Source organism: Sarcophilus harrisii, chromosome 2 (assembly GCF_902635505.1).
Source record: "Sarcophilus harrisii chromosome 2, mSarHar1.11, whole genome shotgun sequence".
Classification (NCBI taxonomy): domain Eukaryota; kingdom Metazoa; phylum Chordata; class Mammalia; order Dasyuromorphia; family Dasyuridae; genus Sarcophilus; species Sarcophilus harrisii.
In genome coordinates this window covers 415,392,882-415,415,610 of record NC_045427.1, presented here as the reverse complement: position 1 = coordinate 415,415,610, position 22,729 = coordinate 415,392,882, and the positions used below count along the sequence as shown (strand labels likewise).

The 22,729-nt window shown below is 35.0% G+C and overlaps 1 long non-coding RNA gene across 1 annotated transcript; it reads right to left on the bottom strand.

Annotated features, from left to right (window-relative positions):
* Positions 1-1,921: 1,921 nt before the first annotated feature.
* Positions 1,922-13,724, bottom strand: LOC116421148. Its single transcript, XR_004231454.1, has 3 exons — positions 13,697-13,724; positions 3,163-3,278; positions 1,922-2,156 (listed from the first exon to the last, which is right to left on the bottom strand). It is a non-coding gene; the product is annotated as an uncharacterized LOC116421148 (long non-coding RNA).
* Between the last annotated feature and the right edge of the window lie 9,005 nt (positions 13,725-22,729).

Sequence of the window (22,729 nt, the reverse complement as noted above, 5' to 3'; positions counted from 1 at the left end):
ATATTTCCAGAAAAAGTCTGTTTCAATTGGAAACAGGAGAGAGGCAGCCAGTATAACCAGCTGAATACAAATGCCAACACAGACAGCTCAGAGCCCTGGGGCAGTGCAGGCTCCACTGGCCTTCCTGACTCTGTGTGGCAGAGAATTAATGGGAGGAAACAGACCAGAAAAGGTCTGTTTCAATCTGAAATGGGAGGGAGGCAGCCTAACACAAACAGCTGACCACAAATGCTAGCATAGAAAGCATAGAGCCCCAGGACATTACTGACTCCTCCAGCACTGCATATTCCACATGGCAGAGAATCTCCATGGGGAGGAATCTACAGGAATCTACAGCAGTGTTGGCCACTCTGCCCTGGTTGCAAGCCAGTAGATCAGCAGAGAAGTTACAAAATATCCAACACAAATATGAAAGATCAATAGTGAACCCCATAATTCCAGAATCTCAGGGGATCTGGCCATGCCCACCCAGCACTGGAAGTGAATCAGCATTGACCCAGAGTAGCTGCAGTTGTTTGGAAAATCTCTCCCACTCTAACGGCAGACCTTAACTTAAAAAAAAAATGAGTAAAAATTGACAATAGACAGCTTTTATGGCAATGTCCCTCATATCTCTAGAGGCAATTTGGAGGTTCTCCATCCCCAAAAGCTCCCCATATTGGTGCTTAGTATGGACAATTGGTTTTAGACTATTCCAGGTGTCAACTTCTGAACTCAGGCAATCTATCTGCCTCAACCTCCCCAGGATCAGGACATACAAGTATGTAACAACAATCCTAGATTGGATAAGTTAATATATATAATATTGGTCATTATCATTTCCTGGACAAGTTTTTTTAATGTCTTTCCTAAAATGAGATGACCAGAACTCAGCACAATAAATCAAATCTATTTTGGTTAGGATAATAGCTTTACCTATATTTGTCATTATGGAAACTATAAAATTCAAATATCTTAGTTTACTATTTAAAAACCTTCATGACCTTTCTCTAATCCATATTTCTAGCCTTATTATACTTCATGCACCTCTTTGTTATAAACAAATTAATTTTTTACTGTTCCTCTCAGAAAACATTCTAACAACTCTGAATGTGTCTCGTACCCCATATTCACTTCTTTCTCTTAGCACTTCCTTATTTCTTTGAATCTCTCCTCTAAAATGAAAGTTACTTTGAAGCAGGAAATAATTTAATTTTGTTTCTCCAACATGTAACACAGTAACTGGAACATATTAAATGTAAATGAATACTTGTTGATTATTGTTACATTAATTTCAGTGCAGTGTAAAATCAAATTACCTTTTGACTGCCAGGTTATTATTAACTCATGCTTATTTTGCTGCCCATTAAAACTTATTCCTCATGAATTTTTGTCTAGACTCATTTGTTCTATTCTACTTTTATTTTTTATTAATAACTTTTTTTCAAATATCTTTAATTTTTAGATTTATCTCTTACATTCTGCTATCAGAGATCCATCTTTCATTTAAAAATTTTAAGAAAGAATAAGAGGAGGTAGCAAATCTGCAAAATTAATCAACATGTCACTGAGTCTGACTGTATATTTCTTGTTAAATACATAGTCATTTCTTTTAAGAATTTAACTTTTATATCGAGTTTTTAAAATCCAAATGCAGTCTTATGTTTCTTTTATCTGATTTTTACTCATGCTTCATTTCTAAGAGTTCTTTCATCATCTCTTTAAAAATGTTGCATAGAGAGAGAAAATAGAGTTCAGAAGAAGAAATCAACTTGCATTAGGTCCTATAGCTTTTTAGGAGCAGAATTAGGATCTGAACCTGGGTCATATGTTGTCATCTCAAGATTCCTTCTTCTGTACTGTATCACCCACTATACATTATCATCAGATGAAATTAAAATAAGATTCAGACTTCTATGGAATATACTTTATTTATATAGAATATGTAAGAGAGCATAGATGTACATTGGCTTAGGTTGAACCCCTTCCCAGGCCTGAGGTCAGTAAAAGATATTTCTCTGTGGTGTTTTCCCTCACAGAAAAATCAGGAAGAAGATGAATAAGGAAAGGAATTAGAAAAAATGGAGGAGTAAAGGCTGAAGGATGGTCCACACACAACAATAGTCAAGCTTCAGCATTGTCCCTGATGCTTTAACGTTATCTTTCCACCACTTTTCCTGTGAAAAAGACACATACAAATATGAGTTATAGGAAAGAACTGGAAGTGACCTCAGATCTCTAGTTGAACCATCTTATTTCATAGATGAGAAATAGTGTTACAAAGAGGTAAAGGAATTGGTTCAAGATCACAGTCAAAATCAAACCTAAAAGAACCTAGGTTTCCTAAGTCCCAATCCAGTTCTCCCTCCTCTCCCCATAAGACCATTAACATTAAGCTCTTGGCAACATCACAGGGTAGGAGGTTGTTGAAATAATCACCAGTCTATGTGGTTGTGTCATATGAGTCTAATAATATTCAAAACTAAAGCTTTCTATTTGATGCTGAGTTTATGCCAGTCTATGGGACTGGACCTGTATGTGAATAATTAAGTTTGATGAATTATTTACTTTGATTGTATTTAGTATTTTTAATTAAAGCAGTTTCCCTGATATATAAATACTTTGGCTTGAATTATCCAAATAATTCATTGCCTGATAAGAGTAGGAAATATAACATTTCAGAAAGAAAATTGATTTGGATTAAGGACACCTGGTTTTAAATCTGGGCTTTGGCACTTGTTAATCATGTAACTGTAGTTCAGTCCCTTATATTTCCCATGGTCTTACTTTCTATATCTATAAAATGAGAACGAAGCAGGTCATCTTTGAGATTCTTTCTAGCTCCAACATTCTTCCATAGCCTGAGTGTTCTATGACCTTGACATTTTGTCATATATAAATGAAAGAATGAATGAATGAGTGTGTGTGTGTGTGTGTGTGTGTGTTCAGCTCCTAGTTGGGAGAATTATAATAAAGTAGATTCTCTAGGAGTCTTTGAAAAATTTTTATGGAAAGCTTAAGGTTTTTTGACTGGATGGACTCTTAGAACATGAAACATCAAATATAGGATCTGAGAAGGATCTTAAAATACAGAACACAGAATGTGAGATTTGAAAAAAAATTTTGAGTTATCTAATCCAAACTCCCATTTTACACATGGGGAAACAAAGATCAATTACTTACATCACAGCTTTACAGAAGGTACACTTGTTGCCATAAGTATGGCCATCGGAGCCACACTGAGGGTCAGATTCTCTGGTGCAGTACACCTGAGGGTCTTTAAAATCACTGCAATCCACCTAGCATAATACAATAGAAAGATGTCTCACAGAATCCAAGAAATAACCACATTCAAAAACTAAATATATTTTCCATGAAGCTAAGATCAGCCCCATTATGTTCCAATTTTATGCTGAAGCCATTTAGGAGTGGGACATTTTTCAACTGCATTACTTATGTCTCACGTTTATAAATAGAAGTTGACTATAATTTAATCTTCTTATGGACAATGCTGGGTAATCATGATACACATCAAATTTAGAATATTGTCATAAAGAAATATGGTAGGGCAAGGAGAAGGAGGTAACCTTTCCCTTGTAATAAATGACTCCAAATTGCTAATGGAGGAACTGTTTTGTGGCAAATTTCCTTTGAGATGATATTACATGATAGTTTCATGGGATTATTACATTTAGGTACTTAGATTCATTGATTACCATTGAAAAGAACATTATAGAATATATAAGGCAAGCTTTAATTTTAAAGAAGGAAAAACTAAGGCCCAAAGGGAACCATGATTTTTTTAAGGCTGCAAAGAAAGATAGAGGTAGAATAGGAAATAGAACCCATATATCCTGATGGCTAGCCCAATGTTCGAATCTTTATGGGAGGATGAACCAAGAGAATCTTGTACACAGCATGTACCATGCTTTCTATACTCTGGTCATAATTTTATTTCTTTCCTGGAATTATGGAGTGTAACTACCAGGACACTGAGCTCTGTCTTGAGTGTTTGCTTGATCTTTCCTAGAACCAGGTTGTCATGTCACTTCTTGACCTTCTCCTCATCACACAACCACATGATTCCCCACTTTTGCCCTTCCAACTTTTCTTCTTCTATCCCTCTCCCATCTCATGGAAATTCCATGAGGACAAGACCTACTTTGCTTGTTAATATTTATATACTCAGTGCATAACAGTGTTTGGCATATAGTAAGCACTTAATAAATGTGCTCTTTATCTAAAATCCAAAGTTAAAGCATTCATATGTGTAAAATATTTATAAAAATTATTTTCATAATATTTTTTCATAAAAGTGGTGCCTACTTATTGGAGAACAAATAAACTTCAATATATGAATGTAATGGAATGTTATTGCACCATAAAGAAAGATAAAAAGGATAGTTCAAGAAGATAATGAGAATGCTTCAAAAAACTGATGAAGAATGAAGTGAGTAGAGTTGGTGAACAATTTATACAATAAGTACCTCAATTTAAAATGTAGCTTTTTTTCTTGGAACACTTAATATTTGCACACTAATTTATATTCTGATATAGAGCTTTGCACAGTTCATAAAAATAATATTTATGGGATTTATGATTATTGTTCATTATAATAGTACATTAATATAGAATCATAAAGCACTTTCTTTGCAATCATCTTTTGATGTAGGTGCTGCAAGTCTAATTATTCCCTTAAACATGGGATGGAGAAGCTAAGGGTCAGGAAATTCAAATGACTTTACTTAAGGTCACGTAGCTAGCCAATGGTAGAGATGAGGCATGAATCCAAGTCATCTTCAGATTCTAATACCATTGTTTTGTGTACTACAATTTCTCTTCTCATTTTGTAGAAGGGAAAAGAAGACCTGAGAGAGGTAGTGCTTTGCCCCAAATCTCACAGCTTCAGTAAAAGAGCTGAAATTGTTGCTCGAAATTAAGAGTTCTGTTTTGTAACATTATACAGATGCAAGCTACTAATCTCAATTCCTTTTGGTCCCATCAGGGATTAAAAAGCAGCCTGTGCTACCAATCTGCCTTCCTGCCTAAACATATATACATGTAACACACACATACACACACACATCACATCTCTCACATGCAACAGTAGCAGCAGATTGAACTGGTGAAAATAGGTCCTTCAAGGATCTAAAGTGGGCTTAATTATTGATTAGTGTATCATATAGTCCAACAAATGCAGTTTATGTGAATTTTTATTATTTTTTCCTATTGCCTATTTTGTCCAAACCAGACATTAAAATTGAACCCAGAGGTCACTGAAAAAAATCTGCTTGAGAAAATGGATATAGTTAGTAATAAAAAAAGAAAGAAAATTAAAAGTCCTTTATGTGAGAGAGATGATTCCTTAAGATACCTTTCCCAAACACTCAACCTGATAACCTTGGGACCCAGCCTCTTTTTTTCTTTAGCAAAGGAAATAAAGAAGAGGGACTAATGGCCTTGTCTTAATTAAGCACCCTCTCATCTATCCTACAGTCTAGGACCTTTGGTGCAGTCCTAAAATTCTCCCACAATTCCCTGGGGAATGATATAGAATGAATGATTGGGCTACTGAAGAAGACCAAGGTAGGAAAGAGGTTAGAATTCAAAGAGGCTGCCCGAGAGATTTGATTTCATTACGCAGGATAATTATCCTGGTGATTGGAGTTCAGAAAGGTTCTCCTCTCTGAGTCTCTTTGATGGGCAGTATATAATTGCCACCTCTAGGATGGCCAGGGTTCCTGAGCTGTTTGTCTCAAACAGTTTCCCAGAATGAAACTGGTGGTCATAGTTTTGTGGGATTTAAAGATAGAATGCAGAAAATAGAAGGTTAGCTCTAAAAGAAAATATAGAATTCAGAATAACAAAGACAAAAAGAATCTGAGAGATCACCTAATTCAAAATTCCTATTATACAGATGAGGAATTTCAAGACTTGGAATGTAAAGTATCTTTCCCAGGGACAGAGTGGTAAAGATTTGAACCCATCATCTATGTCTCAGAATCGAATACTTTCTCCATTATCAATGATAATAACAAAGTCTTGTACTTTTCAAGTTTTTTTTAAGTTGTTAGCTTCTTTAAAACTCAAAATCTGACCTCCCTTTTTTAAAGTGTGCCATTTGAGATTTGCTTGTCATTGAACTTCCCCCTCCATGCTGGGCCTCTCTAAGCATAATACCACAACAATTCACATTTCCTTATCAAGCTGCATACTTTCCTTAAATAAAACCTAAGACATAAGCAATGTCTTATAATAATATAATTATAATTATAAGCTTATGAAGCTCAGAAAGAAGAAAAGCTGTTTGGGGAGTGAGGGATGTGTTCTTCCCCCATTATTTTCTAAAGCTAACAAGTCACTTTTTTCCTCTCATTGTAAGCCAAGGCCAGTGTGATTTTCTGAGACCTCTATAGACAGACATTTCTATTTAAGTTTAAGAGTACTTTCTCATCTAACTCTTTCATTATTTATATAAGAAAACATAGAGAGGAAGAGACAGAGACAGAGATAGATTAACATTGGGAGAGAGAGATAAGGGCAGAGAAAAAGAGAGATAGAGAAAGAGAGAGAGAGAGAGAGAGAGAGAGAGAGAGAGAGAGAGAGAGAGAGAGAGAAAGAGAGGAGAGGGAGACAAAGACAGAGTAGTCTATATTATTACCCAATCTGAAATGAAGATTTTCTTGACTCTTCTATAATCTATTTGTATACCCTTTTCTGTGGTGTTCTCTTCTTTTGTATAATATGATGGTTCTCTGGGAGCAGATTTCTTGGGGAGATTTTCTGGAGGCAGCCTTAGTTTCAGTTCAGAGTAATAATCACTTCAAATGCAGCCAGCTGATAAAATCCAAATGTTTACTTTCTCCTTCCAAGTCTTATCTCTTTCCTTGGGCCTGGTTAGCTTTCTTAGAGGCCTATCTCTCTGCTTGGTTCCAAGAGCTCTTGCAGCTTGTCTTTTGCCTCTGCCAGCTCCTGCCTCTAGCTCAACTCCAACTCAATCTCCTCCACTGACTGACTCACTGAAACTCTAAGAGCTTCTTATATATGATCTCTTAAGGTGTGAACCCAAAGGTTGACTCTTCCTCTGAGAGAGTGGGATTGTGAGTTTCTGACTTGTGAATCTCCCAAACTTGTGAACACTTGTGAATCTCCCAAACTTGTAAACTAATGTGTGAGCTAATGTGTGAGCTCTCAAAGGTGTTAACTTAGGCACTGTTTCTATCAATACTAGTGACAACACCTTGTAAGGATTTGCTCTAATGTGTGAACCAATAAGCATTGTATCAATTCCATTGAGTTAACATTAGGATTCTAACACTTTTCCCCACCAGAGAAATGATACTGTGGACAAGATGGAAGGAGGGAATAGGATGCAATATCAATATTTAGGAGTTAATGATGACCAGAGTCTCATACTTCTCTTCAACCTTGGTCCCCAGCTTCAACCACGATAAACATTCTTCTCTCTTTAAACCTTGTTTTTAAGTACCAAACATTCCTAAGTCAGTACCAGTCCCTTATTCCTCTATAAATTTATAAAGTCTAGTATCTAAAATAATCCCCTATGACCCCTAAGCTCTTTCTTATCATACTTATCAAACTTAGCAAAATTAATTTAATATAAGTCCCAAATTCCACCATTCTCCCATTTTATTCTTGGTCCCCAGAATCCCTGCATTTAAACTCTGGTTTCTAACTGTCCCTCTCCAATCTTTGTCCATAATTCTTCCCATTTGTCAATAATCTTTAGCACATCTCCTATTCAGTTCTGACACAATTATCTTTACAACATAATCTCATACTTCCCCCTACCAAATCTTGGTTCCCAATACACACCATTCAAACTTGCTCTTTCTCCTACCTCATCTTAACTTGGTCCCTTGATCACCAGGGGTTAGGTGGCTCAGTAGTCAGGAAGACTCATCTTCTTAAATTAAAATTGATCTCAGACACTAGCTGGGTGATCCTGAGCGAGTCACTTAACCTTGTTTGCCTCAGTTTCCTCATCTGTAAAAATGAGCTGGAGAATTAAATGACAATTCTAGTATCTTTGCAAAGAAAACCTTAATGAGATAATAAAGAGTCATTATGACTGAAAAATGACATCCCTCTCTCTTCTTGATCTCTGAACTCCTAATCCTCAATTCCCCTATCCCCATCTAACCCTTGATAGTAATCTCATACTGCTCCTGAGAGTGCCTTTGTAAAAAATATTTCTAGTAGCCTGCCAGAGAATTGGAATAGCAACATTTTCTCATTTTATTTTATGACAAATTTGATTTTGGTATTTCTCAGGATCCTCCAGGAAACACTGAAAGATGATATCTAGTTATAATTCAAAGTCTTTTGACCTGGGAATTAGAAAACATTGGATTATTCCACTTCTGTCTCTAACTCTGTAACAACAACCACAGGCAAATAACAAACTCTCTAAATGCCACATCCTCTTGGGTAAAATAAGGTTTTTAGACATGGTGGTCTTTAAAATTTCTTAGCTCTAACATATTATAGCATTGTTAACAAAAGCTCATCTTAATATTACAAGAGCTAGGTTAGAATGCTAGTCCTGACCAAAGCTGTGTGATTCTGAGTAAGTCTCTGAACATTAACCTCCTTATCTTACAACCCAATTGCTTTAATAAAATTGCTTAAAGTCTTAGAAAATAATACTAGAATTAGTAATGGTAACTATCATTTTAAGTCCCAGGTCAGATTATCAGCATGGAGTGGGCTGTTGTAATGTTTTTCTCTAAAATATAATGTTTTCTGGGAGCAAGTTTCTTGGGGGGACTTCTGGAGGCAGCCTTAGTTTCAGTTCAGTGTAATAATCACCTCAAATGCAGCCAGGAGTTAAAGTCCAACTCCTTTATTGTCTCTTTCCAAGTTTTGTCTCCTTTCCTCCGGCCAGTTAGCTTTCTGGAGGCTTATCTCTCTCCTTGATTAAGAGAGCTTAAATTGCCTTCTTTGGCTTATGAATCTCTTGGACTGAATCCTGGCTGAGGCTCAGAGCTTCTAGTGGGCTTCCATCTCTAGCTCCCTCTAAATCCAAAGATTTGTGCTTTAGTCTCCAGCCAGCACAAAGGTGGAAGATGGAATGAATCTGTCTCCTCCTCCGAGACCTTCTAGTGGCCTTGTGTCCTCTGGCCCTGATAGCTCCTCCTTATATATGCCTCTTAAAGGTGTGAATCTTGTGGAATTATAGTAAGTACTAAGTATATGTAAATTAGAGAATCATTATCTCATCAATTCCATTGACTTGGCATCTTGTAAGAATCCTAACAGGCTGTGTTCATAGTCACCATGCTACCTTCTGATATACCCAAAATATCTCTATTCATAAGTCAACATCTTTATGTATTAAGTGCTTACTATGTGCCAAGTGAATACAACACTATTTGCTATGTCAATAGGCTTATAAAAGTTTCAGGATGAGCTAATTCCTATGAACAGGACCAAATTTCACCAATAAATTCTGCAAACTTTAGGGTTAGATTCTTCAAAATGTACAAAGAAGAATTTTAGATTTAGCATCTCAAAACCTTTGTTCAAGTGCTTATTTTGCCACCACCCATGTGATTTCATTCAAGTCATTTGACTACTATGTTTCTCCTTGCTTATAAATAGAGAAGGGGAATTTTGATTGGATTATTTCTAAAGTTATTGTTTTTTAATAGCTTTATTCTATGTAGCAAAAACTTCTTACAAGGAGATATACATCCAAATTGTACAAGAAAAAAATTTTGTTAAATTTATGAAAAGTGGTGATATATAGTGAAAACAACTTTGGTTCTGGAGACATGTTTTTTCCCGAATCTAAGTTCTGAACTTGATTCATTGTATGACTTTGGGTGAATCACTTGTTTCTTCTGTGCCTCGATGACCTCATCTTTAAACTGGGTATAATAATGCAATGTCCACCTCATATGGTTGTTATCAAGAAAACATTATGACATAGGATAAAACTTATAGGGATCTTAGATTTCATCTATATACATAAGGAAAGTGTGGCCCAGAAATTATATGACTTCCTAAGATTTACACAGAGTGGCAAAGAACAAATTCATTGTTCATTCCACTATACCTCTAAACCATAAAGTGCTATAGCAATAAGAGCTATTATTATGTTTATTTGTGTTATGGCTCTTTGTGTATATGGTTCATCTTATTTCTGTATTCTGACCTCCTTGAAGTCACAGACTACATTTCTTTGTCTTTGTATCCAGAACACACCACTAATAGATAAGGAGCTTAATAAATGTTTATCATTTTGGATACCTGGCTTTCAATCCTGCCTTTACTTTCTTCTTACTTCACCCACTCCCACTAAATCACTAAATCACTCCCACTCTTAGGGTCTATTATAAAATAAATGAATTGAACTTACAGTCCTAATATTTCTAAAACTTATGTTTAAATCAATGCTAATTAAGGTCTTTTCCCACTCTAACAGGCTTAATACCTATATCCCTGATACCAGCATGAAGTAGTAGAAAAAGAGACTTTGAGTCAGTGACCCTAGGTCTTCTACTTTCCCATTGAAGTACCATTAACCTTTCTAGGCCTCAGCTTGTTCCTTTGCCAAATGTCAAGAAGATATCAGGTATCCCTTGTAGCTCCCTTAATGTCAGAGACAGGGAAATCAAAGAGATTAAAGAATATGTTCTGAAAACAAGAGGAAAACTGACATCTTGACATGCTTAAATGTTCTTCAGAGAGCAAAATGATAGTTGATATTTTTGAAACCAATTCGTATATAGATAATTGAAAAATTAATCTTAGTTGTAAACAATTAAAATGCATCTATTCAGACATTTCAATATAATTTTCTTTCTTCCTCCAAAGTTTAGAATCAAGCATTAAGGATTTTAAAATCATAACTTGAAAACTGGAAGGGACCTAAACAATTCTCTAATTCAGACCCTCTCACATTATGAAGTAGAAAACTGTAGTCAAGGAAGTACAGTGACTTGTCACACAGGAAGTTTGACATACAGGAGAAATAGCACTGGCCAAGACTCAGAGGAAGGACCTAGGCTTGATTTAATTCAATTCAATAAATATTTAAATACCTGTTATACATAAGGAACTATGATGAGCACTAGAGATACAAAAATAAAAAAAAAATTATCCCTGTGCTCAGTTTATATTATAGAAGGGGAACACAAGACCATGAGAATGAAGGAGAAAAAAGAGAAACAGAAAAGAAAATCAGAAGTAGATTAAGAGAGACAGAGAGGAAAGTCCAGAGAAGAGAAAAGAAAGGAGGCAGAGACAGACAGATAGAGAATGCATCCTATTGGGAGTCAACTGATCCTGGCCTTTAGTCCTAACCATATCCCTAAATCACAACAAAACCACTTTATAAAGGGAAATCAATGCTTCAAGTTAAAGTTGAACTAGTGACCAGTAAAATCCTCTCTAATCCTAAGTTTTTGTTATTTTTATGACCTTATATCTCTTTGCCTCTTTGAGACTGTTAGCAAAAGGAGAGTCTTACTAAACAATAGCAAAGTTCCTTTAAACTCTAATTCCTAAAAAGCTAAGTCAGGATTGGAAACTAATTTTCTTCTGATTACAAACCCAGTGCTCTTTCCATGACACCCAAAGTTAATGGAGGAATGGGCTAGGAATATTTAATACTAAGGAAGGAAGTTTTTTTTTTTTTTTTTTTTTTTTTTTTGCTTGAGTAGTCAAGAGTAAACAAGTTAAAGTGGATGGTTTTCACCCTCTTTCCAACACATCTCAAAGAGAACAGACAATTCAGAAGCTGACCTTGAGGGAACAAAGATGGTTTTGATGTGTTCTGAAAAGTGGGTTTTTGTCCTCTGCCTGGTGGATATAGTTAGTGTAAAGTTTGTTCTACTGGGAAATACCTCAGTCCTTCATTCACCTTAAAATCAGAGACTTTTAAGCCAGAAATAGAGGCTTGACACATACTGAGTCCAATCCAGTAATTTTAAAGGAAAAGAAACTGAGGTTCAAAGAGAAGTGACTTGTCCAAATTTATATAGTAAATTGGTGATCATAGAGCTGCAATCAGACCTGTTGGCTTTCCACCGAGGGCTTTTGCCATTATATCACACTCTGTTCAGCTGCATTCTGCCACAATGCAGAATCACAAGTAGCATGAGAGAAATCACAGATGATTTCTGGTACAAAGGTGGTGGCCCTACTGTGAGTAACTGTCATTGGGTAAACCTATAGTCTAGAACTCTATTCAGACAGTTAAGAAGCACAGTGGGTAAGAACATTGTGCATTAGAGTCAGTACTCCCTCTGTCCACATGCTTTTTCAGACATTCACTAGTTGTGTACTTGTGGGCAAGAGGTTTACTCTTATCTGTTCAATTTCCTCATCTGTAAAATGTGGAATAATAGTGTCAACCTTCTAGGGTTTTTGTAAGGATAAAATTAAATCATATCTTTAATACATACTATATATATATATATATATATATTCTATAACATATCATTTATGTTATATATTGATGTAATTTATAATTATATCTGTTATATCCATACTATATGTATAGATACATATATATACATATGTATATATATATATTTATGTGATATCTATAGTGTTTTACAAACCTCAAAGTTAGTATAAATGCTAGTTATTATTATTATTATTATTAATCTATGTCTACAAAACTTGTGCAAACCCAGAAAACATAGGATTTTTAAAACGGGAGAGATCTTAGACATTCATTCAGAGAAAGGAACTGAGGACTAGAGGGATGAAATATAGTTTTAAGAACAAGGGACATGATAGTTTTGTTTCCCTTTGCTATAGTCAGGCTACATCATAAGTACTGTGTCTAGTTTCAAGTGTGACATTTGCAGAAAGATACTGATAAGCTTCAGCATTTACAAAGGAAGGCAACTAGGAAAGTGAGTGGATCAAAAATATGTCCCCTCAGCATATGTTGCAGAGCCTTAGAAGTATTATCCTGAAGAAAAGAAGACTTAGGGCAAATTTCTTTAAAAATAGGGAAATTTTACACAGAGGTGAATTTCAATTTAACATAAAAACAAAGTAATTGATTATTAGAGCTCTCCCAAAGAAAAGTAGGTTACCAAAAGAGGTAATAAGTTCTCTATTATTGGATATATTTAAGTATAGGCTGGATTTATCTGTCTTTGGGCCTTATTTGGAAATGTCATAGAAAAGATCCTGATGCAAATTGAACTGCATTATCTCCTGAAGTCCCTTCCCATTCTAATGTTTTATGATTCTAAATGACTTGCTCATGGTAAAACAACATTTCACATTTTCCATGAATGAAACCCAAGATATACAATGCAAAGAACACCAAATTTGGAGTCAGAGGACTTTGGTTCAAATCCTTATTCTACCACTTATGACTTTTGTGACCATCAGGCAAATCTCTTGACCTTTCCAAGCCTCAGTTTCCTCATCTGTAAAGCAAGGATGTTGAACTAGATGATTTTTGAGATCCCTTTGAGTTATAAAGTTATGATCCTAGAATTTTATTTGATTTGTCCACTAGACAGTTATGATAAGTTGGGCCCCTTCCTGGCTCTACTGTTAAATCCCTGGTTTAGATTCATCTGGATTGTTAAAGTTCGCAAAGTCATGTGCTTAATCTCAGATTCTCTGTGTTCAACCCCAAGCCAGTTTCCACACTCTCATAGAGGATTTGAGAATGAGTGACTGCTTGACCTGGAAAAAGAGAGAAGTAACATGCACTGACCTTTCCTCCTGCTTGACTGGTGACATCTGGAAAAAACAAAAGCAAAAAGTTCATAAAATGAAATTTCCAAACCTTCAATGAAGGAAAAGTTTGGTATATAATGAGATTTATTAACTTATCAAAGACAGAGGACAAAGATTATGATTGTGTCAGAATCATAACATTACACTATCATTTGCCCCCAAAGCTACTAGGGATGAAACCATTTTGAGACTGATGAAGGACAAGGCCATGGAAAGGAACTGATTTTCAAACAGTATGATCATGCTTAAAGCACATGAAAGTGAGAAAATCTAGGTTCTAGCCCTGGCTTTTCCACCGACTTTCTATATGACTTTGGTTAAGGTATCTTTCCTGTCTGGATTTTAAGTTCTTCCTCTATAAAATAAGCTTAATTATGTTAAAGTTCTTTCCACTATCACTATAACATTCTGGAATTCACAAAATTCATAACTAGGTAGGAGGATCCTGCCCCAGGGATTTTACACATCAAAATAGTATGAGAAATTCAGTTTCTCTAAAGGAGAGTAATCACATTAGAAGGCTTAAAACCATATAATACATGTTAAAAAAAAAAACATTTGGGAAAGAGAAGTGTTAAGGGGAAAAGGTGATAAGGTATTTAACTTCAAATATTTGAAGGACTGCTTTTCAAAAAAGGATTTTATTTGTTCTGTTTGAATCAAGAAGACAAAATTATAAACAATCATTGGGAGTTCCTGAAAAGCATGTTTTATTTAGATTCATTTGATGCTCTTTTGTAATAATCAAACTGCCTCCAAATAAGATGAACAACATTGGAAAGTAGTTGAGTTCCACATTCCTAGAATTCTTCAAAGACTTAATAACCTCATACTTGTCAGGGATCTTGAAGGAAACTAGTTTCAGTTCTGAAATTCTAAAATCATAGTTTGAAAAAACAACATAAACAAAAATAAAAATAAAATAAAATCACGGTTTGAGATAGAGAAACTAATATCACCAAAGGGGAAATGACTTATTTAAACCAATAACAATGTCAAGACTTCTGAACTCAGATCTTTTTGCTATAAATCCTAACCCTAATTTTCTCTAATATGCCATCAATGCCTAATATTTTAGGGAATTAAATTTATTAACCAATCAAATAACTGGAAACATAGTGAAATGCAAAGATCTTGGAATTGGGAGACAGAATTATTCAAGTGACTAGGTATTATCTAAGTAGAATAAAGCCTAATAAGTCATATAAAATTTAATGATGTTTTCTAACCAGCTCCAACTATACTACTGTCTGAACTGTTTAGGCCTGCATGCCCCTACTTGCTCCAATTCAGGTCATGGGAATAGAGGAAATTTCTAGGAGCACAAGAGGAGGAGGAAACAGTCTTTAAATCCAATGAGATGGCTTTCATATTATCTTTCTTCATAGAATGTCAATGCCAAATAGTATCGGAGATCATAAACTAGAGGAAGACAGAGCTAGAAGTCTAGCTAGAAGAGCTAGAAGACAGAAGTTCACCTATCACAACTATTGAGTCATTCATTTTACTTCCTAAGACTTTTATGTAAAGTCATATAACAAATAAGTGGGAGAGTTGAGGTTTGAATGCAGAGATTACTCTCAATCTGAAGCTCTTTCCACTGCTTCATGGTAGTGGGAAGTAGGTCAAGAGGGAATATCTAAAAGAATTCAGCCTATTTATTCATTTTGTGTAGCAAGACAATCTTTGTATGACAGAATTCTCTGCATTGTAGCATTTGATACAGGGTGTGCAGTAGTAGTGACATAGCAATATTTTGATTAGTTATACAAATGTTGATCGTTAAGATGGTTTCCTAAATTATTTATGTTAACCATATGCAGACATGGATTCATTCCTTAATTGAGGAATTCTCCCAACCCTGTGCCTAAGGAAACTAATGACAAATTGGAGTAGGTTTAGAGGAAGGTGTTCAGGATGCCACATGGAATGAAATCTGTGATATAGGAGGAAATCAGTGTTGAACCTGAAGGAGGGAAGACTATAAGTTATACATTCATTGTCTTGTTAGTTATTTTTGAAATATTACCACGTAGGTGACAGATTAAGCTTGTTTATCTTTCCCTCAGAGTTTAGAAATAAGAACAAGGGGTAGAAGTTGGCCCCCAGATTTGACTGAAAAATAAATATTTCAATGATCACAACATTCCTTAATCCAATAAATCTATCACCCCTGTGTTTAAAAAAACAAACCTTTCTTTGCCCTAAAATTTTTGATCTAGGACTGAGGACTAACTAACATGGAAGACAGTAGGAATTTAGCTTCTCTAATTCTCCCCCCAGGTTTATATTGGTGTCTACTAAGATTTCATTAGTTAATTTGATTGCTATGTCACCCCTACCTCAAGAACTTCAGATGTGAATTATTTGTCTAGCTACACATCTCCTCCCATCCTGTCCTTCAAAAAGAGCTTTTACAGAGCCAACCCCTCTACATTTTGGAAAGTGTTGATTCCTATAATGATGTGTCCATAATCAGGCCCCTCCCTGACCTGAAAAAGTATGGTTTCCAAATAAATGGAATACTAGTAAACTAATAATATACCCAATCATCTTAGAAACTCACCTGAGAAGAAGCAGAAAAGGGCTAGAGAAAGAAGGATAAAGGCACCTATTGCCTTCATGGTGGCCAAGTGAAGCTATTCCAGGTAAACACGCTTAAGGTGAAGAAGTATTTCACATAGCATACATATATATATATATAGACATGATATTGGGAGTGGGAATCTCCACCTTGTTTATAAAATCACTTTCTAAAGTCACCTCCAACCCTAAAAAGGGAAAATATTTATTGGGACATGTCATGAACTTAAAAGAATGTTTTCTGCTACACATCATTGGAAGAAATTAGAACAATTATAAGAGTTGCACCTTAGATCTCATTCATTAAGAGGATATAACCTTCAAGGAATAGGTAATCTCCATTGCTGACCAACCAGTCCCTTTCTTTAGATTTCCACTGCATTCAAGCATATGAGTCACTGAAGAATGTGAATCACTGGGCATGGGGCTGCCCATTTGAAACCCATTAATTTGTTTTAGTGATTCACCCCCGAAGAATGAAGGGGCTGTGTTGAGTATGACTTAAATTTTAGAAAGGTCTCAATCCTCCCTGGAGTGGTGGGAAAAATGATGTAATTCTTTATTTTTTCATTGCAGTTATTTAAATGTCACTAAAGAGACAACTGGAACAAAAATCGAACAATAATCAGATGCTTTTGTGATTCACCAATTAAATATATTCTGGAGATGGGATTAGATGGTGGGAGAGAGTAGTATAGTATAGTATAGTATAGACTTTAGAGTAGTAAAGGACTTTAGAGATTATCTCATCTCATCTTCATTTTACAGATGGAAAACTGAGTCTCAAAAAATAGAATTTACTTTCATGAATTACCCAAGATGATCAAAATTTTAAGTAGCAGACTGAGCCAACGTTTATTAAATCCAAGTGCTTAGGTGCTATTTAAGATAAGCATTGAAGAATTGGCAGCATTTTAATTAATCAAAACGTTATGGGGTGAAGTATATCATAGTTATGGGTAAGAAAGTAAGATTCTTTCCATTATACTGTCTTTCTTGGAACACTGATGCCTAATGCAGATTCTATGACTTACTCATTGTATAAATCCAGGCAAATTACTCACTATTCTGTGCCTCAATTTCTTAGTTTGTAAAATAAGGGTAATATCACTTGCATCTCCTATAATTGGGTTGTTTTGAGAAAAACCTTAAATAGTATAGAATGCATTTTTAGTAGTATTTATTTTCTGAAGGTAAAATCCTAATGATTTATAAGATTTAAATATGAGTCATATGATTGTTTTAATATTTGTATCTTTTTTGCCATCCAACCCTTTCTTTAAGTCCAATTCTTATTCTTACTCTCAGAGTTTTCTCTGACTTCTCCAGTTAGAAATGACTTTCCTATCTAATTTCATAGCACATTTATTACTTTACTATTACATATTTGTAATTTGTATATGTACATATGTATATAAAAGAAATAAATGAATAATTTACATATATATATATATACACATAAATACATTCCTTTCTAGAAGCTACTTAGAGTAGTATAGAAAGATAGCCTGGAAACCAGGAATGATAAAAAATAATAACAACTAATATTTCTAAATCTCATCAAGGTTTCCAAAGTGCTTAAAAATAAATTACATATATTATCATCACAAAAAATTACATATAGGTGCTATTATTATCTCTGTTTTAAAGATGAGGAAGCTGAGACAATTAAATGATTTGCCCAAGATTACACAGCTTATAAAATGTCTGGGGAATAATTCAAACTCTTGCCTTCATAATTATAAATCCAGCATCTTGAATTCAAGTCCTATTCTAATATATACTTAGCTGTGTCATCTCGGGCAAGTCACTTGACTTCTTAGGAATCCAATTAAAACCATAAGCTTTAGAAAACAAACTGACCTACATTGGCAAAAGGAGTTTCTCTGTCAGAGATTTCAGTACCTTTTTTTTATGCCCTAAATTCTTGTGTTTGATAAACTTTTTGAGAATAAGAGTTTGCCTTATATAAGATATTTTCCTTCCTTCTCAGTGCTGATGCAAACATTGTTTGTAATGCAAACAATAAGTAAAGGAACAAATGAATGAAAAAAGCATTTATAAAGATTATAATACAGATACCTTGCTAAAATCAATGTCATTGTTAAATGAATTAATGAATGAATCTTATAACCACATCTCCAAGCCCCTTCCCTTGCTCTAACCTGTGCTGATGTTTAAACAAAATATTGCTTATGGGATGATTAAGACTCCTCAGTCTGACATTCAAAGGTGGCCAACACCTACCTATTTGGCTGTAACACACTTGCCTCCCTTTCACACAGTGCAGTCACAGTCCAGCATTAATGAAGTACTCACTATCCTCCAAACACACCACTATACATTCATGTCTTTATTCACTCTGCTCCTCACAGATGAAATATCCCATCCCACTCAAAACATTTGTAACCTGTAATATTCTCTCTAAAATGTAATATTCTCTTGTTGGGATTTTCTTGGGGTCTCTAGAATCAGCCTTTGTTTCAGATCAGTAATCACCATGAGAGCACCCAGGGGTTAAAGTCCAAATCCTTTATTGTCTCTTTCCAAGTCTGGTCTCCTTTCCTGAGGCCCAGTCAGCTTTTTTAGAGTCCAGATCCTTTATTATTTTCTTCCTGGGGCTGGCAGTTTTCTGGAGAGCCTTTTAGTCTGGCCTTGGTTCTGAGAGCTTGAGGTCCTGCCTGCTTTCTCTGGATTCTGAATCTCCCCGACTCCCAAGGGTTTGTGAGTCAGCTTGCAGCCCCAATAAAGGTAGAAGATGGAATGAATCTGTTTCAGCCTCTGAGAGCTTCTAGTGCACTTGTCCTCTCTGGCCCTGGGAGCTTCTCACTTATATGCCCCACACTGAGTATACACTAATCATTATATCACTAGGAAACCATTATTTGTTGTAGTGATTTAATCAATGCTAAACTAGATTTGACCATTGTCTCCTCAATTCCACTTAGTTCTTTGTTTCAAGTTCTGGCCCATAACATCTTCTTGTAGGATCAGATCAATCATACTGAACCATGCTAAGTTAGATAATTATTGTCTCTATCAATTCCACTGACTCAGTACTTTGTTTCAAGTTCTGGCCCATAACAGTAACCTGTTAAAATTTTGTCCATCTTTCAAGACATATCCATCTCAAATGCTACTTCCATCATTAAAACATCTATGATTTTTCTGAGTTGAGAATGATTGCTTTCCAGCTCTTTTTGTAGTAGCAAAGAATTGGAAAATGAGATGTCCATCAATTGGGGAATGACTGAGCAAATTGTGGTATATAAAGATAATGGAATATTATTGTTCTATAAAAAAGATAAACAATCTGATTTTAGAAACACATGGAAAAATTTACACAAACTGATGCTGAGTGAAACAAGAAGAACCAGGAATACATTGTACACAATAACAGCAAAATGTGCAATGATCAACTATAGAAGACTTGGTTCTTCTCTGTGGTTCAGTGATTCAAAGCAATTCCAATAGTCTTTGGACAAAAAATGCCATCTGCATCCAAAACAACAACAACAGCAACAACAACAACAACAACAACAACAACAACAACAACAACAACAACAACAACACTAAAGAGACTGAATACAAATGAACACATGCTATGTTCACTTCTTTTTTCCGCTTTTTTATCTCTTCCATGGTTTTTTGTTTTTGCTCTGATTTTTCTGCCCCAAGGTGATTCTTAAAGCAATGTGTATTGAAAAGAAATGCATTTTTAAAAAGAGAATGATTGCTTTCTTATATAAAGCCATAGTACTTTCTAATCCTCTTATTTACTTATCATATTCGATTGGCATTATATTCATCTATGGATATTTTTCTCCAACATTGTAAGTTAGTTGCAGAAAGGAACTTTTTCTTTGATTTATATTTCCTCAAGTGCTAAGAAGAATAACAGCTTGATTCTAGCAGGTATTTATGATATGAATGAATCCAGCAACTGGGTCTCCAGAAGTTGTGTCTGTTGAGTTTAAATGATATTTTTTGTGCTTAGAGCATTGTGCACAGTTCTAAAGCCTTTTTTAGAAAAGACACTGGTACATCTAATCCCTATCTATCCTTTATAGAACTACATGTTGCTTTCTCTCATAGAATATAAGCTTCTTAAGGGTAGCGAAGATTTCATCTTTGTGCCTGTATCTCCAAAGTCTACAATTGTGCCTAGAATATAAGTTATTTAATAAGTGTTAACTAATTGACTTACTGATAGCAAGAGGCACCAAGAAGGAATATTAATAAGAATATTGAATATTGGATTTGGACCAAAGAAATCCTGCTTCAAATACTTATCAGTTGTATAACACTAGCAGAAGAGTGACTGCAATCTAGACTTCATTATTCTCATATATGAAACAAAGGAAAGATTAGCTAGTTTCTAAGGGGCCCTTAAAGTGCTAAATCTATGATTCTATGGACTTCAAAAATCTGACAAAAGTGAGCCCAGGAAATAGTATCTAATATTTGGAACTAAAAGAAAGGAGAATGGGTTAGTTAAAAGGTGGTGAGTTTCCCATCATTGGAGGTCTTCAAGATCAAGATGGCTAACCCTTTATTAGATATGCTGTGTGAATATTTGTTTCTAGATAGAAGATAGGCTAAATGATCATGATGATCCTTCCAATTCCACAATTTTATAACATAAAGTTAAATCTAAAAATAAGGAAACCAAATGGGGGTGCAAAAGGCAAATCAGAGAATTTCTGTAATCCAAACAATATATGGCTCAAGAGGGCCAGTCAGTATTTTGTACAACACGTTCTAATTAACCAGACCAAAGCACTCCTCTCTTCTTGTGGTCACACAGTCTAGTCTCTTCCATGGATAAGGAGAAGACAGAGGGACAATATCTAAGTCACTTGCAAATATTTAATGAAGTTTGAGACTGTGGAAGGATCCAAATAGTGTGGTACTATGAGAAGAATCCTAGTTTTTGAGCCAGAAAACATAAGATCATATCTACATTATAATACTGAATTAAGTATTAAGAAAATTACTTAATCATCACCAAAAAAAATTAAGGAATTAAAATAGATGATAAAAACAGCTCACATTAATACATCATTTTAGGTATGCAAAGTATTTTACCCAGATGATTCATTTGAGCCTTACAACTTTATGAGGCAGATGCTGTAATTATGCACATTTTATAGATAAGGAAACTGAGGTGCATAGGGGAGAAGTGACACAGCTAGTCAGTATCTGGGGCGAGAATTGAACTAAAGTGTTCTCTGACTCTATGTATAGCATTTCATGATATTCTAAGGTCCCACTCAGTTCTTACACTTTTATCCTATGACCTACAAGTCGTTCCTTAAATTTACCCAACAATGCATACAGTGTTGTCGCTTTACTCATTTAATAAACCACTATCAGGCACTTCCAAGGTCAAATCCTTAAGGCATTCCTCTATCTTGCCCTCTTTTTTTGTTTTGTTTTGTTTTATTTTTTAAATAAAAAAAACAGAGCCTTCTTTAGATTGCAGATGAGAAGAATCATATGAATAGTAATCTGCCTCTTTTTCCTATTAAATAAAGAGAGGAATAATATCACTTTATTTCTGTGGACTTATAAAATTGTAATGAATAATCAAGGTATATTATGAGAGAAAAAAGAGACTTAGACTAAAAATAGCTCTGTAAATATGGCAGAAAATAGGAAATCAGAGTGAAGTATGTAAGAATTCTATAAAAATATATTTTCAATTAAGCAGCCAGGATAATTTTGAAATGAGAGAGAATGATCCTTATTTTAACAAACACAACATGATTCATGGGTGTGTTCTTCAAATGACTAGTAATTATTAGCATCTTATCTTTTCCATACAACTTTGATATTTACAAAGTATTTTCCTCACAAATAATCTATAAATCCAAGTAAGCCATAGAATCTAAAGCTTGAAGGGCCTTTAAAGACCATTCAATCCAACCCCATCATTTTATAAAGGAAGAAACTGGCTGATGGAAACATAGTTAGTAAATAGTAGAGTCAAACTCTAATTTAAAGCTGTCATATTCCCCATCCAGTACTTTTTCTCTTTTCTCTCCTCCCATACAACATAAACCATCAGAAATGGGAAGGCTCTTCAAGATCAACTCCAACTCCATTATTGTAGAGATGAGAAAATGAAGATGCAGAAGGTTTTAAGGTACTAATGTTTTAAGTGAGTGGCAGAACCAGATTTTCAAACAAAGCTCTCTGGCTTCAAAGCCAGGGATTTTCATAACTATCTCATACAGCTTTTACTTTCCATTCACATCCACTCTAATTCAGGCTCTTATTCCTTGTCACCTGGTCTATTTCAATACTGTCCTCATTGGAGTCCTTGCATCTAGGCTCCTCTACTTACAATTCAACCTCAGCTTAGCACCAAGTGGCTATTTTTAAGACAGAGGTCAGACCACATCACTCCCCAGCTCAAGAAAAT